The 26,313-nt window shown below is 44.0% G+C and overlaps 1 protein-coding gene and 1 long non-coding RNA gene across 2 annotated transcripts in view; both read left to right on the top strand.

The window, feature by feature from the left end:
• The window catches only part of LOC126635329 (uncharacterized), a 494,663-nt gene that overhangs the window by 444,997 nt on the left and 23,353 nt on the right, over positions 1 to 26,313 (top strand). The window lies entirely within an intron of this gene.
• Positions 1 to 26,313, top strand: part of NEGR1 (neuronal growth regulator 1) — a 232,562-nt gene that overhangs the window by 182,896 nt on the left and 23,353 nt on the right. The gene's annotated exons all lie outside the window — the stretch shown is intronic.

The raw sequence follows: 26,313 nt of genomic DNA, 5'->3' as shown, positions 1-26,313 counted from the left end.
CAAAACCCTCACATTTGGCCAAGAGCGGTGTGTGTGCTCAGCTATTCCCTGCACAGCCCTGGAGTCAACTTGTTCACATTTTTTTTCATTAGTTTCTTGTTATAGCCAAGATATGGTCAATGATCTTTTGAGCTTGGTAATTTTGTTAAACCTTTTTTATGAAGAGTATTGAATTGCTGCATTGAGATGGGAGTTTGCTTCTGTGCAAGATTAATTGGGACTGGTATTTCATTTTGCATAGCACTATTCAAAGCTAATAAAAAGGCCCAGAATAATGAATTCTAAAGTCAAATTATAATGAAAAGCCACAGGTGATTGTTTCATTAGGCTGGATGCAGGAGAACTGTGTCTTCTCTTAACTTTGTCTGTTGTTTGCATTGGTTGCCCCAGGGGAAGTAAACAACTTCTAAATGGGTTTGATGTTTCTGAGAAATGTTTTCTTCTGGAAAGACTTCAATAATTAAAAAGATGTGCCTTCTTAAAAGTTCACTGAAGCACAAAACTATTACTTTAAAACATTCTTTGTTCAAAATTGTTACCTTGACTTATATTCATGGGAGGAAATTGCCTTTGATGAAGTGAGCAAACCGTTTTTTTCCAGCCGGGTTTTAGGACCTCCCAGGAGAAATGGTTTGGAACTCGAGAACTCCAAGGGCAAAAATATTTGCATATTGGGAGTGTGATGGTCCTGGTGCTGTTCACACAAGATAGCTGGGCAAAGAGCAGCCCTGCTGTAGTTCATAGGCACAGGAGTCTGGTCGCCTGCAGGTTTGTCAGGGGCCAGTGGTGCCCAGCCCAACCTGGAAATAAAACTGTGCTGTCTGTTGCATGACTGTTTGCTGTCTCATTCTGTATTTGTCTTCCATGTGTGATTAACTCCCAAATGTTCTCTTTTTTTTTTTTTCCTTTTCCCTTTTTGTAGAAATTATTGAGCCTACTACCTCTAGTGCTGTCTCAAGCCCAGGTCAGTATCCACACACATTCCCACAGGATGTTGGGTACTCCTGAGGGACTCATCCCAATGCATTGCCGTGTCAGTGACCGGAGCTGGTTACGGGCAGCTTGTTGTGGTAGTGTTGGACTGTCTCCTTCTGTCTTTGTGCTGTCATTGGTGTGTCTTCCCTCCAGGCTTCATGTCTTGTCCTCTTCTCTCCCGTTCTGAGCAGACCTCTCCCGCATCTCTGTTCCTGCCATTCGGTCTCTCCTGGCTAACGCCGCGCGGGCGATTCTGTGCTCTTGTGATGACCTGGCTCCTCCTGACTCTCCCCTGGTGATGCTGTAAACATAAATGTTGGGTTGAGGCTGACAAATTTCTTGCTGTCTCATCACTGAGTGATTTGTAGGATGGATCCAAGGGCCTCTTGTGAGCTCCTTCCCATTTACAGTGCCAGAAGGTGTTAGTGGAGAGCTGAAACACCTGCCTTTGTGCTTGGCAGGTGGTGAGAAGTTTTGACTGTTCGTGGTACGTCCCCATTTCCTTGGGGATTTCCTGTTGCTGCTCCCCAACAGGGCACCCTCAGTGGAGCTTGTCACAGAATCACAGACCGGTTTGGACTGGGAGGGGCCTCAAAGCCCATCCAGTCCCACCCCCTGCCATGGGCAGGGACACCTTCCACTAGCCCAGGTTGCTCCAAGCCCTGTCCAACCTGGCCTTGGACACTTCCAGGGATGGGGCAGCCACAGCTTCTCTGGGCAACCTGTGCCAGGGCCTCACCACCCTCACAGGGAAGAATTTCTTCCCAATATCCCATCTAACCCTGACCTCTGACAGTGGGAAGCCATTCCCCGTTGTCCTGTCTTTCTTGGCCCTTATCCAAAGTCTCTCTCCAGCTCTCTTGGAGCCCCTTTAGGCACTGGAAGAGGTGCTAAGGTCTCCCTGGAGCCTTCTCCAGGTGAACATCCCCAGCTCTCTCAGCCTGTCTCCAGAGCAGGGAGGCTCCAACCCTCAGATCATCTTTGTGGCCTCTTCTGGACTCAGTCAGCCTCACTCAGGCTGTTGAACAGGAGCTGCCCTGCCCAGAGCTGGTTAAAAGATATTGTCAGGTCAGGTCAGCCTGTAACAAGATTCCCACATGCTTCCCAAAAGGGTTTGGAAGGGAAAGGCAGGAGTCTTACATACCGTGGTGTAACTGCACCCCATGGTGCAGTTACAGTGTCAGACCCAGCAGGCTGATATTATTTCCATGTGCATGATGTAGTAAGATGTGCAGTGCTCAGGTCTCCTCCAAGTAGGAGTCTGGGAAACAAGATCAGGATTATCTGGGAGAAACATGAGAATTTTCCTCTGGCAAAACTTTCACCTGAAGTGTAATTTTATTTCTAAATTGAGATTGCACCAGAAAGCCACAACAACTGAGGTGATCCACTCCCCAGTTATAAAATGCAGATTAAACCAAGAGTTGCAGGCAGCAGGAGGTTCCAATAGCTTCAGACTTACAGGAGTAGCAAGACAACTGAATAAATCTTTGGAGCTTTTAATTAAAGGCTTAGGAAGGGCAACCCCTGGTGTCCTTAGTGGGGATGCTCAGGGCACAGAGGTGCTTCCTCTCTGCCTTCCCTGGTGCCCTGAACAGCACTGAGCTCCCCAAAGCCCCGTGTCCTTTATGTGCAGGGAATCTCCTGTGACTGAGTACAAACAGCAGCGGAATCCTGAGCAATGTAGGACCACCCCCATTGCTAACCCAGCAGCAGGAGGGGAGGGATGGACTTCACTGCAAAAAGCTGATAGTGCTTGCAATAAAAGCCCCTTTCCTTGTGATTTTCCACGGTTTGCTTTGGACTCCCGTGCAGTTGAAAATAAGCTAAGGAATTATTTTTAGAGTTAACAGAAGCTGAGAACAAGAAAAGAGTCACTGATATGTCGATCGTGCAAAGTGGTGATAGGAGACCTCAGTCTGTGCGTTAACACTGGGGTTTGTAATTCCTTAAAAAGTCCCCTTAGCCTGATCTTATTCCAGGCTTTGTTCAGAGAGTGATGGTTTATGCTGTATGGCTGTGGGGGGAATGGCCTCTAGTAACATTTTGGGGTTTCATCTCCATAAGTGAGCACTGCAACAAAGAGCACAGTGTTTCTCACTTAAAAAAAATGACGCTAAAGTAACACAGCTTTGAGATGTGTTTGAATTCTTGCTACTGCAGAAATTTTTGATGAATGAGCAAAATCATATGTATTTTTGGGAGCAGGGTAGACATGGGGGAATGGAAATTAATAACATCCTTTTATAATGATCCCTGTCAATTCTGAAACACAGTGCTAAATACAGAGGCCTTGTGCCAAATGCAGTATAAAATTGAAAATATGAAAATGTTTGAATGCAACAGAGGGAAAATTTGGAAGCTGTTAAAGTTGTAATAGTTCTGAAGTTACACGAGCTAGTCCAGCTTTAACTGACCAAGGAAAGGACTCTGAGGTCAGTTTGCAGTTGAAAGACGTCTGTTCCACTGAAAGACAACAGAGAGGGTGGGATTTTTCAAAGAAAGTTCTCCAAATGGTTGAAAATTTAGGATTGAGTTCTTCTTCCTGAAACTTAGCCCTGGTATCAGCAGTGACATTACCACTGAACTGTTTTGTTGGCATTACATAATTAAATGACTCTGTCATAGTCCTTCTACTTGTCTAACTTTTAGCTGGTAAATAGCTGGGTAATACCATCAGTATTGCTACCAAGTTCTACAGCTGCAGAGGCAACTCAGAAGTTCCCAGAGTGTCAGAAACAGAGTCCCTTGTGTGCTGCAGCATCAGGCAGGAGGTTGGGGTGGGAGATGGGGGCAGAAAATCCCAGTTGTTCATCTGTTGCTGCTTTCAACAGTAATATTTTATTGACAGTAAAACAAGATTTATCTTAGAGTCCTAGACTGGTTTGTGTTAGAAGGGACCTTAAAGATCATCTTGTTCCAACAAAATTTCTGGCTTTGTTTGAGTCATCCCAGGAGGTTTTAGCCACAGAGCTCATTGGATCAATGTGTATCTGTCCTGCTTCCCTCCTGCAGGAACACAAAATATGACTAAACTGTAGAAAATCATTTTTGTCTTGTGTCTTGCATTAGTCAGAACACAGAGCATCAGCCTCCCTCCTGCTTAATCAAGGCTTTGCTGCTAATTGTTTAATTACCACCATCCTTTTACCACTTCAGTGCAGCTCCACTGGATGTTTTTCCTGGAGAAGGTTTTGCTGCTGGAAAGATACAGATCCTTTGTAGGGTTTCAATATGGACCCAAAGGTTTTGAAAACACCCAAACCTGAGTCAACATTTAACTGCAGGTAGAGGATGGAGAGTTGCAGGTCAAGGATCTTCCAGAAATCAAAGTAAACAACTGACAGGCTGTTCAACATCACTGGTTGAGTTTTCCAGTATCTTTCTCAAAGCCCAAACTGGGAAGTTACTTTTAGTACAAACTGAGGAATCTGTAGGAATCCCGAAGATCTTTAAGGATCCCTCACAGTTCCAAATAGGACCCAAACCATCTCAGACATAATTTGCAAACCCACCCAGTGTTTGAGGGCCCGTTGATACACTTGTGCATTTCTCTGCTGGAGCCCTTTTTTTACATTTGGGGATTTAGTTTCCTAATTTGAAGTGACAACTTGTAAAACATGTAGAATTAGCTGCAAAAATTTAAAAAAATTGAGACCAGGTTTGGTATCTCTTTTGTCAGGCAGCACCAGGAGCTGGAGGTACTTACAAACCTCTCCTCCTTCAGTGTAATTAGTTCACAGGTGGTGTCTTGAAAAGCCTTTGAAGATGCTGCTGAATTCTTAATGCTGACTAAACAAGTAACTGTGACAGGTCAGAGAGAATAATTGAGGAATCTTCTTTAATTAATGATTTCACATCTGATGAGGCCCTTTTATAAAAATTGGAGTTGGAGAGAGAAGGACCGACCTTAAGTTATTTAATTTTCTCAGGAACAAAAGCGTGTCTTTAAATGAGCACTCGGGCAGGTTGGACAACTCCTTGAACTTCAGTGGCTTGTCCCTGATCTGCCTTTCTGCATATCTAATATATTTAATAGGCCAGAATACCAAATCACACCTAATTTCAAGCAGGCTCTGTTTGTCTCATGGGAAGCTTTCAAACCCTCTCTTTTTTCTCTTCTTATGCAGTTGCAAATCCCATTTTAATCAATAAATGATTTGTGCACGGAAAATCTACAGGGCTGGACTCTCAGAATTTGTGGTGTTCTTGGCTGCCATTAATTTTGTCTTTCTACCTTCAAATGGAGATCTTTGCACATGGGCAGGAGAGCCATTGGTGCAGCAAACCCTGGACTGGGGACAAGCCCTGAGGCAGGAGAGGGTGACCAGCTGTGAGTCACAGCCGGTTGTGCTTCGGCAGCCAACACTCAAACTGTTCTTTCTTTCCCAGTTTGTGGAATTCCTTCCAAAATACTAAACAAGTATGAATAGATGATCCACATTTAGGGTAACAGATCCTGGATCGTTGTAAATTTAACTTCTAAATCATGTTAGGAGCAGATGTCTGTTTGTTCAAAGAGCTTTTGATAGCTTGGTGGCCACTTCACTGCCTCCCAAATGATCCCACCCTGGGAAGGGAAGAAGAGTCTCCCAGGCTGTCCCATGTCTCTGTGTATGCAGCTGATGGGTGAATCATCCTCCAGCACCCCAGAGAACCACACCAGAGGTTTTTTTGTCAAATATAATGAATATAAAAGCAGATATAGAGATACCAAGTATCAAACAGGAGAAGAGTCTCTAAAGAACAAATACCAATATATTAAACTTGTTAATTAGATGAAAGCTTTACATTCATGGGCATTGCTGTTGCACTTCAGAACTCCAGGCAGGTGTGAAATTCCAGCATAGTTGTCTCTGCCAGAAAGAAATTGTTTTGTATTCCCCCAGCTCAGTGCACCTGCCCAGTGAATTCAGTGGTAACGTTTTCCTGTGGGAGTACGGCGCTTAACCCAAGAACACTGGGAATTATACACTGCCTGTGCTCTGGGAAATAGCTGTCTTTAAAGCATTACATACATCTGCTGTTACAAACAGGTGAACTTCGTGTTTTTAAATCACTCTGTGAAGGCTCCATCCTCAAAGCAGAATCTATGGAATCAGATAAATGTTTCTGTTTAAGCAGAATGCGCGTCTCAGACAGCTCACAGGGTGTGCTCAGTGACATTCTGCAGTGGTTAGAGACTGCATCATTTCACCAACCTGTTTGAACATAGTAAATCATATTATTCACTGCTTGCTGAAGAGATACATTATTTAATATCAAAAGAGCTACTTTCTATCAGCTGAAAAATGGGATTAGAACTAGGTCATTTTTAGTCCATTGATTCCTACTCTCTAAACCAGAATGTAAAATACAAGAATGTTTTTTCCTGATACTGTGTTGCCTACAAGCCTTCTGTCATGGGGGATTTCAATGTTAATGAGTTTTCCCACAAATATGAGAAGCCCACTTAGGAGAAGAAGCTGCTGAATATTTTAGAATATAACACATTGACCAGTTTGCTGAAATGTCACATTTTAACCAAGAAGTGCTTTTGAGAAATGCCAGGAGAGCAGAGGAGGGACACGTGTGAAATGGCTTCTGTAGTCTGGGAGAAGGGCACAGGATGTGGAACGTGGGGAGGTGCTCAACTTACTGTTGCTGCTTCAGTGTTGGCCCTTTCTCCTGTCTGTGTTTTCAGTGCTGAGGGATGAGCCACATCTCATGAGCCCCATGTTCCTCCACATCTCTGAGCGATGCTCACCCCTCTATGGAAGTTCTCAGCTCCCAGAGATCAGTGTCCTTGGTGTTAGTTGTTTGTCATTATGCAAATTCATTTATGTTATTGTAAATGGGATCAGCATTTGCATATATAAGTGCACTCAGTGTAGGAGCCCCAGCATGGGAACCAGCACACGCTGAGGGCACAGGGGAGTCTCTTTCCAGCACAGCACTCACTTCACACATTTAATGGGTTTTTAAAACATCGATATCACAGAATCATAGAATATCCTGAGCTGGAAGGGACCCACAAGGATTGTGAGTCCAATTCCTGGCCCTGCCCAGGACACCCCAGCAATCCCACGCTGTCCCTGAGAGCATTATCCAAACACTCCTTGAGCTCTGGCAGCCTTGGTGCTGTGACCACTGCCCTGGGGAGCCTGTTCAGTGCCCAGCCACCCTCTGGGGGAAGAACCTTTTCCTGAGATTCAGCCTAAACCTCCCCTGACACAACTTCATACCATTCACTCTTTCTTTATAGGTGTGACATCAGTTTATTTATTCTTACTATAGATATAACCATGACCTCCTCAGTCCACACCCTCGAGACATCTCCCCATCTCAGTGAGACAGTGGTACCCTCTGCTGTTCAGGCTGTGGGGGAAGCTTGGCAGGGCATGGACTCCCTCAGATGGGCTGGAAACATCTACTCTGAAGGCAGGCTGGGGGCAGAGATCCATATAATTAAATTTTGGTTTTCATCCACAGCCATAATTTAGGCCCATGCTCCCAAACTATGCCGGAAAGTTGGGTGTTTGCACATTTAGGTCATGACACAGTGAATCTGCAGAGGCTGAGCTGGGTGGTCCAAAGTCATTTGTTCCTATGCTTTGTCCATGGTCCTGCAACAGTTCCACAAAGGAAGAAAAATCTTCTAGCCTGCAACACTGCAAGACATGGCACAGGAACTCTGAAAGACTGTCCCTAGAGGGCCATGTTCGTAGAACCATAGAATCATGAAATCATAGAGTATTGAATCCTACAATGGTTTGGGTTGGAAGGGACCTTAAATTTCATCTCATTCCATACCCTGCCATGGGCAGGGACATCTTCCACTAGCCCAGGTTGCTCCAAGCTCTGTCTAGCCTGGCCTTGGACACTTCCAGGGATGGGGCAGCCACAGCCTCTCTGGGCAACCTGTGTCAGGGCCTCACCACCCTCACAGGAAAGATTTCTTTCCCAATATCCCATCTAAACCAGCACATAAAATCCCAGAATAATTCAGTTGGAAGTGACCTTAAAGCCCATCTTGTTCCACACACCCCCCTCCATGGGCAGGGACACCTTCCACTAGATTGAGACACCTTCCGTTCTGATTGAAAAAGGAGAAGCAGGAGATTCCAGAATGTGATTCAGCAGCAGGAAGAGAGCAGTCCTTGTTTTTATTTATCACAGAAGGGAATGTTTTATATGAGTGTTTTATCAGCCAGAATTGGCTGACTACAGTAATTCGTACAGGAATAAATATGCATATATCCATCTCGATGAGATGTGTGGCCATGTGCAGAGATTTACAATGTATATAGAACTGGGTATCTGTAACTTCAGGGAGGGTCTCAACTCTGTGTGGAATATAAAAGAGCCTCCAGCTACAGCTGGCTGGGAAGGAGCTGACAAACTTGGGTTGTTGAGGGAGGGAAGGCTTGGGGGATTAGGAGACTTGTCAGAAAAAGCCTATTTGAAATCTCCCTGAATATGTCAGTTTTAAAGAAATTCAAATAAAGGCCTGTTGAGTTTTGAGGGGAAAAAAAATTGGCTTCTTGCCAGGCTACCCATCTCATTGCAGGCAACACTTCTGCTTTTTTTGTCTTTTCCCTGTCTGAATTTCGCACCACATGGAAATCTCCATTCCATGCCAGCTGCATTTAGAGTATCTATGCAACATGGACACTTTGATGCAGTTGCCAACAATATTTCCAGCCAGGGATGAAAAACAACATCCTGAGATGATCCAGAATCCATTTCCTTACCCTGAATCTTTAAAGCTGTATCGCTCCATCTTTACCTTCTCCTTACTGCAAACTAGTTGTAAGGCTCAGTCTACCAAACTGGCTTTTAAGCTGGTTTTGGCCCTTCTTAAACTTTTCAGATGAGCTCTCAGGCAACCCAAGAAACACCGTAGGATGTGGATTATTTTCCAATAATCTCTTCTGGGTTAAAGAAAACAGCACCAAAATTTGTAAGTAAAAACATGATGGTTGAACCAAGCCAGCATCCTTCCAAGTGTGTAGGAATAACACCAACTCTGAACAATTAAACATTTCTTTGTCATGAGTTGTCACCAATCCCAGGAGTGGTGCTGTCTTGGTTTTACCTGCTTTTGTTTAGGACTCTGCAGTTATGAGAGACAGACCTTCCTCAGAATGGGAAGTGCTTGTGAAGGCACAAATACTCTGGTGAGGGCAGTGCAGAAGTCCCTGAACATCCAACAGGGCTCAAATGGACTTGGACTATGAGCAGACTGAGGTTGTTTGCTGGTGGAGCTGAGAGTGCTGAGTAAAACAGAGATGGTTTGCAGTGAACTGGAGAAGAGCTCAAGTCTAGGCCATGCACTTTGTGTTACAGGCTTGAGCCTACCTTGTGTGTGTGTAACTTCCTGTTACACCATGACCTTTGCTTTCCTCTAGGTCCAGCTGCTGATGAGGAATTATGACCTGAGTACCAAAATTCAAAAATAAACAAGGATGCAGGTGATCCCCAAAGTGGGTGTGGCAGGCCCAGAGGTTTGTTCCTCTGATCAGCAGGTGTTCATAGGAACCTCACACCCACCCAGGGCACACTGTGGAGGTGGAAGGAAACATGTTGAGGGCTCAGGCTCAGTTTAGTGTGTGTTGCTCCATCAGTCCAGTAAGGTTGACAAGGAAAATTCACTTTGTTCTTGTGCTTTGGCACCTGTTCCTGGGCATCATTTTCATCAAGTCCACAGTTTAACTGAGCTTCTGAATCCACAAAACACTGTGGGGCCATCTGGTTAAAATTTTAAAGGCATTTTTCATCAAGATGGAAGTTTTGCAAAATATATGACCATTTTCAACTGCTTAGTCAGACATTTCCGTAAGAAAAAGATGTTGGCATCAAGGAGAGGAAGTTTAACTCAATGGATGAGTGGCAACCTGTCCCCTCCTACCCACCCACCTCCGTATAGTGATGTTGGATGACACTGTGACATTCAGTGATGACAGAGTGATTGACCTTGACGTCTTTTGTACATCCCTCTCACTGTCAAGGTACATGACTCAGCTTTGCATTTCTCCCTCTATCATCTTCCACAATGGCAGGGCTGCATCTCAAAGGATTGATAGAATTTACCCTCCTTAATACCCCTGATTGCAGACGAATGATTGCCAACCATTCAGCTCCTCATTCAACAGCGTTGTGTATCAAACCACTCTGAATGAGTTTGCTGCCAAACCGAGGCAATTCAGGAAACAACTCGGTCTTGAAATCTCAAGAGCATGTTCACTTGAACAAACAGGGTATGGATTTTGTGATGGGAAAACAGGGAGTCGTTTGAATAATCTGCAGTAAATTGTCAAAGCAAAGTACTCTGGTTATCGAGATGTGTCAGGAGTAAGCAATGTCTGCATCGCTGTTTGTAAGGATTCCAGACCAGAGCATACTATGTCTTACCCTCCCACATTGCAGAGTCACATTTAGTGTTCAGTTCTCATATGGAATATCCTGAGTTGGAAGGGACCCACAAGGATCATCATGTCCAACTCCTAAATGAATGAGGATCTGTGTTTTACAAAGAGGTGGAAATCCCACTTGCTAAATGCAGGTTTTCACTATCCAAGTCCAAATCAGTCATGCAAAAAGTTCCTTTCATAGAAACTTGAAAGATTTTAGTACTTAAGGGTTATACATGGTACAAACTAGGAAAAAAGTTAATTGTTTTTGAGGCAAAATGTGTCTTTCTCTGCTGTGTCACCAAGACTATCAGAGTTGGTTTGAAGGCATCCAAAAGTCCATCCCTGTCTTCCCAAGAGCACTTAAGGCAGGTGTGGCCTGGGATACAGACTCAAAAGAAAGCTCCCTTAATTCCCAGAGAGGATGGAAAAAAGGAAAGGTGAACGGCTTTCAGCATCAAGTGTGAGATCTACCTACTTTATTATAGAATATATCTCATTTCCCCTTCTGTTTGTATTTTTTCAAGAATACGCCATCCATAACTACTCCAAGAGCTGCTCACATTCCTGCCAAGCACCACGTGCTGTTTTCTGTCTTGTCTTTCTAAATCCTTATTTTGAGCCAAAATCAACGGCAGAAAGAAATTGCCCACTGCCTGGCTGGGAAACCTTCCTGGGAGTCCGTGTGTCCCTCCGGAGCAGAGGGACATGCACCATGTCAGGTTCATCTGACTGCACCCCAAGAAGAGCTGAGACACAGATCACCTACAAGGTGATCGCTGATAATACAAAAGAACCTTTTTTGGTGCTTTTTGTTTTCCCTTTCAAAGGGCACTTCCATTAGGGGAGGGTTAAATTGGATATTAGGAAAAAGTTCTTCATGGAAAGGGTTGTCGAGCCCTGGCACCGGCTGCCCAGAGCAGTGGTGGAGTCTCCATCCCTGGAAGTATCAAAAAATCCGTAGATGGCACCTGGGGACATGGTTTAGTGTTAACATGGAGCTAGTTGTGGGCTGACTGTTCGACTTGATGAACTTAAAGGTCTTTTCCAACTTAAACAATTCTGTGGTTCTATGATTAATTAGGAAGGAGCCTCCCACAGGGGCACCAATGCTGGGTTTTTTTTTCCTTTCCACCAAAATATTGTACTAACTGATAGAGATTTTCAAAGCCATGACACAGAATCTTCATGCCTAAAGCTCCCAGTCAGCTTTGAAAAATCTCAACTATTGGGTTTTTTTTTCCTCTCCTCTATGTAATAACATATGCAAAGCTGAGCCATAATGTCTCCAAAATCCTCTGGATTAAGCTGAAAAGCAGGTGGGGAAAGGCTGGTGCACGAAAGGCCTCCAATGCAAAATCCTTCAGTGGCAGTAAAAGCTGCAGAGGAGAAGCAGCATCGGCCAGGAGGGGTGAGGGGCTCTGGAAAGGGACTCCCACAGCTCAGGGACATCCAGAAGAAAGACAACCCAAAGTGGCTCCAGAGGTGAGGGGTTTCATCCCCCCTCTCACAAGCAGCTCCAAAAACTCAGAATCCTCCCAATGGACATGTCAGCTCCTGCTGCAATCCCAAGTCATTCATCAGAGGGAACAGTGAATAAGGATAAATGGAATCATGGAATCACAGAATCACAGAATCATAGGCTGGGTTGGGTTGGAAGGGACCTTAAAGCTCATCCAGTCCCACCCCCTGCCATGGGCAGGGACACCTTCCACTATCCCAGGTTGCTCCAAGCCCCATCCAACCTGGCCTTGGACACTTCCAAGGATGGGGCAGCCACAGCTTCTCTGGACATCCTGTGCCAGGGCCTCAACTCTTTGACGTTATAGCCCTGGTTAAAGTGTGGAAATCTGAAAGTACTTTGGGAAAAAGAAAATCTGCACGGTCATGAAAAATACAGAATACTTGACTCCATTATACACGTTTTCTGTGTATTTTGCAGCTGGACTTTCTATGATGTTTGTTAAGCTCCTTGAGCTCACAAATGGTGACACCCCACAACTGAAGCAACACTTTTAAAGCAGCAGCTCCTGTCCCTACACAAGCAAGAGGCCCTTTGCCTCGAAGGATTAACCCTTGTTGCAGCCAGAGGAGGATGTCTCTGGAATCCATGTGCTCACCTCGGTGCTGTATAACATGCAGCTATTTAAATTCATTGAAATGAGGACTCCAGAGCTGGCACAGAGAAGGGAAAGAGCTACACAGTCACAAAAAACAATTAAAAGAAAGTAGAGTCAGACAACAGCTATATATGGTTTATAAGCTTCACTTTCTCCCAGAATCAACATCTTGCATAGAAGGACAACTTTAGGCAGAGAAAGAGAACCTTGGGCAGTACAAACTGGTTAAGGAAATCATTATTCATTATCTCTTCCAATCAGACGAAGAGTACTTTAAATGAAACAAAGAAATGTAGGTTGTTGTGGATTCCCAAAGCTAAATGAGTTCCAGAAGTGACTTTAAAAAAAAAAAAAAGAAATTCTGTGAGATACCACTTCTGGCTTAGCAGTTCCCAAAGCTACAACTGTCTCAAGGCTGGCAGGGATAAGACACTTGGGCAGCTATAGGTGGGATTTGCACAGGAAGAAGAGAAAGTAAGTTATTGAAAGGAAAACAATATTTGGCCAAGTGCTGCAGGGAAAAGGGGTTGGTGCACTCAGAATCACAGAATATGTGAGTTGGAAGGGACTCACAATCCCTTGGAATCATTGAGTCCAACCCTTAGCCCTGCACAGGCCCATCCCCAACAGTCACACCAGGTGCCCCAGAGGATCATCCAAACACTCCTTGAGCTCTGGCAGCCTTGGTGCTGTGACCACTGCCCTGGGGAGCCTGTTCAGTGCCCAACCACCCTCTGGGGAAGAATCTTTTTCTGAGATCCAACCTAACCCTGCCCTGACACACCTTCAGGCCATTCCCTGGGGTCCTGTCCCTGGTCCCCACAGAGCAGAGATCAGTGCCTGCCCCTCCTCTCCCCCTCCCAAGGAAGCTGGAACTGCAATGAGGTCTCCCCTCAGTCTCCTCTTCTCAGCTGAACAGCCCAAGTGCCCTCAGCTGTTCCTCACATGGCTTTCCCTCAAGGCCCTTCCCCATCTCTGTTACCCTCCTTTGGACATTCTCTAATTGCTTCATATCTTTCCTATATTGTGGTGTCCCAAACTGCCCCAGTATTCCAGGTGAGGCCACTCCAGTGCAGAGCAGAGTGGGACAATCCCCTCTCTGGCCCATCCAGCAGTGATGGGCCTGATGCCCCCAGGACACGGTTGGCCCTCCTGGCTGCCAGGGCACTGCTGACTCATGGCCAACTGGCCACCAACAGGACCTCCAGGGCCTTTTCCTGGCACTGCTTTCCAGCAAAAAGTTAAATGCATGTTAATGATGAAAGAGGAAATTGTGCTTTTATAATTAGCGGGCTGGACTCACTCATGGAAGTGGCTCCTGTCACACAGACCCTCCTGCTGTGCCATAGTTACATCCCCCTAATGGCAGGCAGGTGACAGGAGAGATGGATGCCGTCCCTTGAGTCAGTCCCCAAGAGAGACACATCACTTGGCTTCAGGATGACAAACTATATGCTCAAAGTGACAAATCATTTAATTAAAATTTACAAGTGGTTAAATACTGTGTGACCCAAATGGAGGCCATGATCATGAATCAGTGTGGGAGGAGGAACTCAACTCTCAGCGAATCGATAGTTCACAGCTGCACTACCTGCACACTCTCTGCATTCCTCATGTGTGGGGAGCACATTGCTGGCTGCTGGAGAGGGTAGCTCAGAGAAGATCTCAATCAAGTTGAAAAGTAGTAACAATTTTACTTAGGCAGTGTTTGAACACTCTTGAGTTTCATGAATAGTTAATGTCACGTCAAGTGTTCAAGAAAAACGCTCTTGTATCTTAAGAGCAAATAACTCAGCTTTTGATGACTTATGTTTTTTCCTTGCATACACAGCCCGGTGGAAATTGCAATAATCCTTCATGAAAAGGCTCAGCAAGTTTTACTATAGGAGAGGAAGGGTGGCCACTGGATTTACTAACTAATGTAGGAAATGTAAAACTGCCAGGCAACCTGCTCTTTTATTGATGCTGTTGAGCACAAAATGTGCTGGTAGTTCTGTAAAAATGTGTTTTAGAGGGATTTCACGTGCCAGCAAGATGTGCATTGCTTTCATGTAGATGACTCACCCTGTGTCCTTCAATGTAAGATGCACCCCATGAAAAAGGACAGGATTGAGCATTATTGACAGACAAGACAAACCCAAGAGATAACACCAGCCTTGTCAGCTCACAGGATCACAGAATCAATCACAAAATCACTGAATCACAGTGGTACTGAGGTTGAAAAAGCCCTCCAGGATCATCGAGTCCAACCTGTGACTGATCCCCACCTTGTCACCCAGCCCAGAGCACTGAGTGCCACGTCCAGTCATTCCTTGGACAGCTCCAGGGATGGGGATTCCACCACCTCCCTGATCACCCTTTCCAGGAAGAAATTGCTCCTGATGTCCAACCTGAATCTTCCCTGGCACAGCTTGAGGGGTGTTATGATTCAAGGTGCCACTAAACCTTTTGAAATCAGTAAACAGTTGGACTTTTTGTTATTTATTTCATCCATCACCTTATTGTAATCAAAGCACTATTGATGATTAATTCCTTGGCTCTTAGCAAGGTTCAGCAGTAAACTTGCATGGATTATGGGGTTTTTAATTTATCTATAAAACAAGAACAATATATACACTATGCAGAAATATGACCAAGAGAAACCTCTAAGAAATGCTTAAGAAAATCAGCAGAAGAGCTGAATAAACCCCACGTCATAGAAATCATGTGACAGGCAGTGGAAGATTTGTTTAAAGGTGTCAGCTCCTTCAGCAAAAAAGTTCCTTCCTCATACACAGTCACCAGAAACTGTGAGAAATCATGTCCTAACTTGCTTAACTCAACATCCTTTGTCAAGAGCAGAAGAATGATGTTGAAACCATACAGAAACTGGAAAGTTCAGTATAAAAAATTATCATTCACAGTGCATATGACATTGCCTCAACGTAGCAGAACCAACAGAGTCCTCATGATATATGAGAACTATCAAAGGTTGCCACTGAACACAGAGATTTAATGTGCTGCTTAATTCTAGAGCTTATTTACAATGTCACACGTCACTTGGAGAAAAATGGTTCTGACAACCAATCATTTAAAATATAGGAAGAATGTTTAACAAAAGGTCAGAAGTACAAATATTTTACATATTAACTACTAATAAATTCATTTCCTCTAAAAGTTAGAAGGATCAGCAAATGTCTTCAAAGCCATTTGCAATATTTCTGCATGAGACCCAACCTCTAATTATCAATGGAAGTTGTAAATAATTGTCAACTCTGCAGATGAGCCAAAAATTCTCTCAAATGAAAGTAATTAGCTCCCAAGTTGAATTTTTCTGTCACATTTAAATGCTTTTCATTTTCTCCAATGTGACACTTACAAATGAGGGCCACATTGTCAGGGAAGCAGTTATTGTAGGCTGCCAAAATTAGGTGCGTAAGGGCCTGAGAACACTTCACTTTCAAAACAACCTGTGATTCTCAGCAAGAGATTTTATCACTCCATAGTTTTGCTGCAGCATCAAACTTCTGAAGTGGAGAAATTTATCCAGCTTGGACCTTTTCAGGTGACTCAGAAGTTTCTGTACCACTTGGTGTGGGAATATCTCTCATGGAGAGCCTTAGGCCTTGGCTCTTCTTGGTTCTCCTTCACTGAAGAACTTTTCCAGCCCCCCTGGTCTGGAATACACTTGAGAACTGGGCTACACACCACAGCCCAGGGATATGGGAGTGGGAATGGGCAGCTCTTGCTTCTCCCAGTGCTTTTTCTGGTACTTTTCTAGTCTTATTCTCAGTGTCCTCATAACCAAATCTGTGTTTACCACGTCCAGATCATGATCCTTTCTCCTGTTTAATTTTGGACTTCCATGCAGAACCAGCGTCAGGCTTGTTTTCTGTTTCATTTTCAGCTAATCAAGGTTGGATTTGCTGATTGCTGCAGATGACCACAAAATTGGGGCCAGAGGAGTATCATAGATATGTGGATAAAGAGGTGGTCCCAGCTTTGAACAAATCACATCCAAAACCAGTCACGTGATCAGAAAACTGCACAGTAGCAGGAAATAATATATTATTTATTTGTGATGAGCGTACAAGTTTCCTTTCAAATGGTCCCTTCTAATTGTTATCCACCTCAACAGTTGTTGCTATTCCACATCTTCCAGACAAAAGGGTTTAGACTCATAAACCCAAGCTGGATTTGTGATTTCCTTTGTCCTGACTGTTCCAAAAGCAGTGACTTGGAGGATTCTTACAGGGTGAGGGACAGGTTGAACCTTACTCTGGCATCCCATCCATTTAGGCTGGATATCAGGAAAAGGTTCTTCCTGCAGAGTGTAGTTGGACACTGAACAGGCTCTCCAGGGCAGTGGTCATGACCCCAAGGCTGCCAGAGCTCAAGGAGCGTTTGGAGAATGCTCTCAGAAACAGGGTGGTATTGTTGGGGTGTCTGTGCAGGGCCAGGAGTTGGACTGGGTGATCCCTGTGGGCTCCTCCAACTCAGGATATTCCATGGTTCTCAGATATGCTGGTAAGACCTGTTGTAGGAAGCTCTGGTGTGTCTCCTAGGGCATAGGAATGTGGTACTCGTCACATTAACAAGCACATCTGCCTGCCAAGAACTTCTGCAAAATAAGCAAGAATCTTTTTACCTTTGACTAATGAAAACTATGTATTTACAACATCTTAACACAGGTTTTCAAATCTAAATTAGGTTAAAGAAATTGAAACCTTCAAACAGAAAGCCTGTCAACCACATCAACAAAAGAGTCCATATGTGTGCTCCAGAATCAGTGTGTTCATCACTCTGCAGATACTCCAAAAGTCACCTTTCTGAAGCAAAGCTTGGAAAATGATTGTGATGCCCATATTTAGTCACCATAGTGTAGCCCCAGGGTGAGGCAGCCTAACTGCCTGCTAGGCTGAGATTTCCCATGAATAATAGCAATTAGGTTTGATATCAGTTATAAAGCAGCATTTTAAAGAAATGGAAGTTTCAATTGCTACATCGTTTAGAAAAGTCTCTAAAATTGATTTCAGGGTTCATTCTAAAGAAAGAGTTTCTTTCCTCCTTGTGACAAATTTTGAGTTTTTCCATACATAAACTCAGAAAAAAATGGTTTTCTCACCAAATCTGGGGCAAGAAAAGCAGTTTGGGAGTTGTACATTTCTCTTGTGAATTACAGCTTAAAATATCTCCAAATTAATAGCTCAAAGTCTGTATTTATTCAAAACTTGTCTCTGAGTCCATGTATTTCTCAGAACTAGGACACCTTTATACTGATATCTTGGGAAATATCACAGAATCCCAGACTGATTTTGTTTGGGTAGCACCTTAAAGTCCATCTTGTCCCACCCCCTGCCATGGGCAGGGACACCTTCCACTATCCCAGGTTGCTTCAAGCCACATCTGACCTGGCCTTGGACACTTCTAGGGATGGGTTAGCCACAGCTTTTCTGGGCAACCTATGCCTTATTGAATTGAATTATTTCTTTTCCAGCCAGAACTTTCTTTTCTTTTTCCTTAGCCACTAAGTTCAGTTTGAATTTTCCTCCGTCCCCTGGAATTCATGCAGCTCCTTCCCATTGTGGCACATTCAGCTTTGAGGTTCTTCATTAAATCCCAGCTCAGGTCACCTTGGGACAGTCCCTGTGTTGTTGGTCAGTGGTAGAGGACTTGGGGAGATGATCTGGGGCTGTGGGTGACCAGGTGCAGGCTGTGTCTGCTCCAGAGAGCTGTGTTCAGGCTGCTCAGAGCCAGTGATTCCAGCTTGGCTGATTTCTCCTGTCACCTTCGGTTAAACTGGATCAGGTCATGATCCAGTTAAGCACAGGTTCATCCCAGGACTGGGGCTGGCATCTTGTCTGTCTGTTAAAAGTCATCCCATTCCTCCAAGGCTGGTTCACACCCATCACTCCAGAGTTCCCAAAACATGTTTCGTTTTCCCAGCGTAACTGAGAGTGTCAACCACACAAAGAAATGGAACATAACTTGAGTAAAAAGGATGATATATAAAGTCAGATTTTATTCTGTTCCCTCACAGTACTTTTCCTCATAAATACTTCTCTGGATTATGAAATATTCCTTGCAGCAGGAACCAAGTCCATCAAGGCTGTACTATTTCATCCTCTTAAACACCGAGACACCTTGTGTTCAGTACCTGCTTCATTTATCCCATCAGTGCCTGAGAAGGATTCTTTTCCTTTGCAGTATTTCATGGAAGGGGTTTTTATTTGCTATGATAGAGTTTATCTCTGTCTGAATGAAATTCTATTAAAGATACACCATAGAGTAATGTGTAAGGGTTTAAAATTAGGTTTGGTTTTGGGGCTGTGACTAATGTCATACGGTGTGGAATTGACTGGAGTGAGGCAGTTTTTTCTGAGCAACCCCAGAGCTCTGAGTCAGTGGTACCCAGAGACATTTCATAGAATCCTGGACTCAGTTGGATTGGAAGGGACCCTAAAGGTCATCTTGTTCCAACCCCTGTCATGGGCAGGGATACTTTCCACTGTCCCAGGTTGCTCCAAGCCCCATCCTGGCCTTGGACACTTCCAGGGATGGGGCAGCCACAGCTTCTCCAGGCAACCTGTGCCAGGGCCTCCCCTCACAGAGAGGAATTCTTTCCCAATATCCCATCTAACCCTGCCCTCTGGCAATAGGAAGTCATTCCTCCTTGTCGTGTCCCTCCATCCCTTGTCCCAAGTCCCTCTCCAGCTCTCTTGGAGCTGCTTTTAGGCTCTGGAAGGAGCTCCGAGGTCTCCTTGAAGGTTTCTTTTCTCCATCACTGAGCAGGTACAACAGCGAGGCCGTACAGTCAGAGGGACCAGAACCTGCAGGGAGTTTTAGGTACCACTGAATGAATAATTCCCCATAAATGGGGACTTTTTTTTAGGTAGCTATACATTAAAATTCAAAATGTGAGTTCAGAAACAAATCACAGTTGGATAATAAAGTTACACTAATCCCCCTTCATTGTGAAAACAGTGGCAATATAAAGTGCATTTTGGAATGTATTCCAGTGCAGCAGCAGCAGGTTTGTAACAGCTCAAGGGTGCACTACACTGAATAGCAAATGGGAATAACTCCTGTAGGTCTGTAACTATGGGATCACTAATAATTCCATGCCGAACTCCTTGAAAAAGCACACACTGATGCTGAGAAACACAGCAATTCCTTTGCCATGTGAACAGAAAATGTTTGTGAGACTGTTCTGTTTGAACAGAACAGTCAGTGTTTGTGAGTTGTCACATCTTGTGCCTCATTATAAACTATCCCATGTGCCTCCTTTTTTTCCAGTATCTTAAATACTCTTCAACAAGAGCATCCCTTTAATTAGAATTAAAAGGTTATATTGCCCTTTTTCAATTTCTACCCAGATTTTGCCAATCAGTCTGTAACTTTACATATCATCACATTATCATGATTTTTTAAAGTATAAATTAGATGCAAAATTTATTCACCATTTGTAAGGTTTTTTTACTCAACCATTTATAAGTTTGAAGGATTAGACATGTTTGCTTCTCTAAAATGACACACCTAGTTTTTTCCAATTAAATGTTTGGCTGTGAACAATAACAACCAGATTTAAACCTGGATTTGTATTACAAAAGTCAAATTTATATGGAAAATAAATGAGACTTTGGAAGCTGGCAGAAAGGAGGAATGAACTTCTGGGGAAAAAAAATCCCTACAATTTCAGGGTTCCATTTATTAGCGTAGTTTTTGAAAGTAAGGGAGAGGCTGCTGAGGGTTGGTTGTCCCAGGCAGGTCTCAAGGCAGTGAAATGTGTGAAAAGGAAACAGGAGGCAGTAAAATCCAACAGGTGACCTGACCCAATGTCCTCTTGGCACCACCACCACCCTTGGACCGGGGCTGCTGCTTGCTGCTGCCCTCCAATGTCCTCCCAGCCCCCAGGATCATGTTTCCAAAGTGTTGTCTAGATCTGGAACTGCTTCCCTCTCCGTCCTGAGCAAGGGATGGTCCCCTTGGAACAGGGAGAATTCCAGCTGCGAGAAACATGTTGCTGGTGACTCTGCCCAAGGGGGTCGGAGCTGCTTCGTTTCCATCTGTAGATACTGAGGTGCCCCCACTTACATTTTGAGAGGTTGATGACTTTGGAAATGCTTTGTTCCAGAGAGTTATTTGAGAACAGGAATTAAGACACTTAAACTCTTTTCCCTGTAGTTCTCAGTGCCATCAGTTTCGGCTCCACTGTCTCTCCAAGCCTAAGGAAACACAGCTGTTAAATGTTCATTAAGTAGGTCTGGCTGGAACAACTGCAGGATGCGTCTGGCAGGTCCCATCACACCCAGAACCCAACAAAAATCATCTGACTTTGTAATTTACATTGCTGGGTGTATTTTAAGCTGATTTTAAATGAGTTTGTTGCTGTTTACAATATTTAACTGGAGTTTTCTGCCGGTGGGAGGAATGGGAAGGGTGACTCCAACTATTGTGGAAGGCAGGGAGGGAAATGTGTGTCTCCTGCTGCCTCCTCACTCAAGTATTTCCACAGCCAGGGAACCCCAATTCCCAGGCAGAGATCCCCACAATTAGGAAATTACAGAGCTGGTGGCTATGGTCACCATGGTTTAATTACTTGACTTTTGATTTCATCCTGTAAATACCTTACTTTTTGTTTTAACTCAGTCAAAATCAGTATCAAGAACCAGTTTTAAATTAGATACAGGGCATGTCCCAACTCAGGTCTTCATGAGAAATGCTTCTGTCTTATTTTCTGTGTGTATACAGAACTACACACACTGGGATAATATTTCACTTTAAAACATTGCTGGTGACATGTCTCAAGTGTTTAAACTACTAAGCTTTAGTATTTTAGCATAACAAATTGTAGATTTTTGCTTCTGCAGTTCTAGCAATAATTTTTTATTCTCTGTTTTCCTATGTTAAGAGTCATAAAATGCCATTTTATTCCTTTAAATTAGAAATAAGGACAAATCAGCATCTCATTTTACAATTCCTGCCTCTGAGAGCAGCCCTGTGTGGACACCAAAGAGCAGGGCCTGACAATACCCTTCTCTTATCAGTAACATCAGTCTCCTGGGGCTCTTCCTGCCAGCACTCACATCTCAGAAAAGGATAAAGCCACTCTGTTAAGAACCTGGCACTTCTCAGTTTTATCCTCTCCAGCTCTGGCTTATCCATGAGGCAGAGTTGTTTTTGGACAACTTCTGCAATATTTCCTGTGTCCTTTTTCAAGGATTTTCAGATGGATTTTTCTCAGGACTGATGAGCTCTTCCGGATGGAAAATAAACCAAAGCAAGATTCTACCCAAAATTACATCCACGCAACACAGGGGATGGCTACCCAGGCAATAACTGAGCCAAATTTGGATGTTCCCTGGACTGAAATATTTGATGTAGCTCATGCTGTGGCTCATGCCCAGTGTGTTGAGCATCCTCATCCAGCAGTTCCTTATACTCAGTGAGAAAGTTTTCCAGTGCCCCATGAACCATCACATACATGTTTCACTTTTTGGGAAGCACTGGTTTCCTCAATCGACTTTCTCTGCTGTGATACAGAAACAGTTTGACTGTAGATCCCTTATAAAATAATCTCTGACAAACCTATACATTTATTTAAAATATAGAATCATTGTGCATTTCACAGGTGCTCTGGGGAGGTTGGCCTGGGCAGTGCTGCACACTTTCAGGGATCCCTGCACAATTTCAGGGATTCACAGAATCACAGAATTGTTCAGGTTGGAAAAGCTCTCTGAGATCAAGTGCGACCAGTAAATTCCCCCAGTACTGCCAAGAACACTGCTAACCCACGTCCCCAGGTGCCACATCCACATGGCTTTTCGATCCCTCCAGGGATGGGGAGTCCAACACTGCCCTGGGCAGCTGTGCCAAGGCTGGACAGCCCTTTCCAGGAAGAAATTCTTCCTGATGTCCAACCTGAACCTCCCCTGGCACAACTTGAGGCCATTTCCTCTCATCTTGTCCCTTGTTCCCTGGGAGCAGAGCCTGACCCCACCTGGCTCCACTCTCCTGTCAGGGAGTTGTAGAGAGTAAGAAGGTCCCCCCTGAGCCTCCTTTTCTCCAGGCTGAGCCCCCCCAGCTCCCTCAACTACTCCTGGTGCACCAGACCCTTCCCCAGCTTCGTTCCCTTCTCTGGACACATTCCATCCCCTCAATGTCTTTCTTGTCCTGAGCAGCTGAAATTTGACCCCAGGATTCAAGGTGTGACCTCAAAAGGGGGAATTTTTTGTTGAAAAAAAACCCATGCCAGTAACAAAGGGACATGAGACTGGAGAGGACCTTCTCAGTCTCCACATGCACCTGTCAGCCACCACAGCCACCACAGCCACGGTCCAACTGCATTTCAACATTACTAAAATCCTCAGCGTTTTCCAGTGTTATTATCATGGTCAAAGCCCTGTTTAATCACAGCCTCCATCTGGCACACACTTCAAAAGGGCCTCCTCCTTCAGATTTATCTCTTTAACTTCACTAGTGAATTTTCCATCACAGTGAATTTCCTGTCTCTCAGCCTGGAGGATGATTGCATTTGCATAAGACTAAACAAATCGGTGTCTTCACTGAGTCATTTTTAGACAAGACTTTAAGGTTTTGTTCTCCCAAGGTCAAGCTTTCTCCAACCCTCCTTGGCCTCTGAGGCACAGGGGGATGTTTCTCATCTTGACAAGCTCCCCTTTGGTTGGAGCCCTCTGAAGCCTGTTCTGGAGCTCTCCATGCTGATTATCTCCTCTATCACCCACTCCCTTCCAACAGATCTTTTAGAGACTGTCGACCTTCTCCTGCACAGCCATAAATCCTCAACTAACTTCAAGTGTAACAATATGTAGAGATGTTATCCCAGGACTCGGCTGAGCCTTCCGAGGCCCATTATCTCACAATCTTCTCTTTTAAAAGAACATTTTTGACAGCCCAGTCGTTTTCATCTTTTTTTTTCTTCCTGCTTTGACCTTGAGTTAGTTTATTCCTTCCTTTGCTGGATATTTTAAATGTTGCATGAAAAAATCCAATTTATTAAGCTTTTCCTATAGTAAATGATTAACCTGAATATAGTTAAATGAAATGCTTATTAACATCTCCCTGCATAATCCATTTAACAGAATTAGTCTTGCTTATTCAGACAACCTAAAGGGGTCCGTGCTTTTGTCTACACGGCATCAGCATTAAAGCTTATAATTATTTCTGGTTAATGCAGCCCTTGGTGTTAGGAAATGCTGGTTTGTGTGTTCCAGCACAGCACTTCTCCTAATCTCTTGTATTAATTAGAGATACTGATATAATAGTACTTTGTTCCTTTCTATTCAGCACCAGGAGAGATGTCTGAATATAATCCTATCTGTGCTAAGGGTGTCTTAAATATTTTCACAACTGCTAGCTGGTATAAAACATTAGGATTATGTAGAATAATCACTAAATTAGAAGAAAAGAGAGCTTGATAAGAGCACGTGGCCATCCTAGATGTGCACCTGGGACTTTGGGATCGGTCATAGGATTTTTCCTTCCACAGGGCTGACCCTGCATGTAAATGATGAGATGGCATTTCAGGTCCCTTCTAACCCAAACCAGCCTGTGAATCCATGATCTCTTCCCAGCTCTTCAGTGGTGCTGCTGTGTGTGTGGCTCAGCTGGATGTTACTCCCTCACCCAAAGGGATGCAGCTGCTCAGGCTCTGAGGAACATTTAATGACTTACCCATTAGCAGGAAAGAAAATTACTGCCCCTCCATGACTGAAGCTGACATTTTAAACTTACTAGGTCTTCTAAATCCTGGGTCATTTTATATTTCAGACATCAGACTTTTCATCAAGCTCATTTTAATCTTCTTCTAGGTGGAAATTCACTGTCTTTTAAGGTGTTTTAAAGTATCACTACCAGGACTCAGCTGAATTTGCATCACCAGCTCATAAAATCACAGAATCACTGAGGTTGGAAAAGCCCTTCCAGATCATCGAGTCCAACCATTCCCCAGCACTGCTGAGGCCACCACTGCCCCATGTCCCCAAGTGCCACATCCACATGGCTTCTAAATCCCTCCAGGAATGGGGACTCCACCACTGCCCTGGGCAGCTGTGCCAGGGCTGCATGGACCTTTCCAGGAAGAAATTCCACCTGATGTCAAACCTGAGCCTCCCTGGCACAGCTTGAGGTCAATTTCCAATCTCCCTGTCCCTTGTTCCCTGGAAGCAGAGCCCGACCCCCACCTGGCTCCACCCTCCTGTCAGGGAGTTGCAGAGAGCCAGAAGGTCCCCCTGAGCCTCCTTTTCTCCAGGCTGAGCTCCCTCAGCCACTTGTGGTGCTCCAGACCCTTCACAAGGGTTAGCACGAGGGGAACCAGACCGTTTGACCTTGGTTTCTATTACAGTCACCAAGATGTTGTTCTGGAGGAGGATCTTTAACTCTCTGGAGCCCAACCACTGCTCCTTCCCCTCTCTGTGCACCAAAAGCTTCACAGGCTGTAAAATCAGTTTTAAATGTCATGCTCCGTTGTAATGGTGGTGACAGGGATTATGTAAAAACCCAGGATAGCTGCAGATGTAATCACAGACTCAAATAATTCCAGCTTTATTTAATGCCTAATCACACATACCTGCACCATTATCTTCCTCCATGAATATTAAGACTGTGACTGTGTGTGTATGTGAAACAATGACATGGTAAGATTTCAAAGGGGGGGAAAGCAGCTGTTTTATGCTATTTTCAAATGTTTAAACCTTTTCATTTATTCCTAAAATAAGGGCTTAGTCTGACACAGGGAACCATCAAAAACACCATGAAAATTAGCAATCCAAGAACAAAGTGCCCTTGCACATGCAAATGCTCATGGAAGCAAGGGCTGCTTATTACTTACCAAAATAATTACTCCTTGTAGATGAAGGGCTGAGCAGACCACGCTAAGAACCTTTAAATTCGTAAATTGTAAAAGCTTGTTTACTTTTTCAAGTTTGTGAAACACCACCAAAAAAAAATCTCTGGAATTTTGTTAAGTTAGGAACAGCAAAGAATTCAGGGAGCCATAGGAAAAGTGATTCAATACTCTGAGGTGGAAAAGGACTGCAGAAGCTTATTAATTTTTAAGACCTTTTAAGAGCCAAGCACAATATTTTAAGCTGTATGTCATGCAGTAGGCTTACTGTGACATCATAATTGATAATTAAACTTCTCCAGATTTGCTTCTCCTTCAGGTTTCTCTCCCATCAAATTCCCCGGGTTAGGCAGCTCTGGGAACCATAACTCTTCTCTATTATCTGCCCAAGTCAGTGTCTTTTTCCCTCATTAACTCACCTCGTACCTTTGTGCTGAAACAATCCAGGTATGATTTAATAAGCCTTAGAAAGACAGTGCTGGTTCATATGCAGGAAATCAGATTTACATAATTTTCCGCTGGCTTTTATAGCTACCATAGTTCAAATTATCTTTAAGTTGAGGAAACTCTTTTAATACCATAAAATGAAACAGCACCTGTGCTTTGCTCCAGCAGCCTCGCCTGGGTCTGGTAATAAATTAAAGGTTGATTTGTCACACTGACTTCGCCCAGAAAGCCCCTTTTTAATGTGAGGAGGAGAGTGCCCTGTCCTGCAGTTAGTCATGGTTATCAGTCACTAAACTAAGCTGCAAAATCAGGTTTAATCTTGTTTTGTTTTGGTTTTATTACCTGAACCTTTCTGCATGGGGGGAAACCAAATGGGTTTTGGTTGTATCACTTACATTAATGTCATACATTAAAAACAGAGCTCATAGCACTGAGCTCTGTACAGACAGAAAAGGGACGTTTCTGTTCCAGTGTTTGGACTTAACAAGACTTGAAATTCAGGATTATATTTTTCTTGTATTTTCCCTTTCTTTGC

This window comes from Myiozetetes cayanensis, unplaced genomic scaffold, assembly GCF_022539395.1.
Source record: "Myiozetetes cayanensis isolate MyiCay16 unplaced genomic scaffold, myiCay2020 scf12, whole genome shotgun sequence".
NCBI classification, from domain to species: domain Eukaryota; kingdom Metazoa; phylum Chordata; class Aves; order Passeriformes; family Tyrannidae; genus Myiozetetes; species Myiozetetes cayanensis.
The sequence above is the reverse complement of the archived record's forward strand: the minus strand, read 5'-3'. Positions and strand labels throughout refer to the sequence as shown.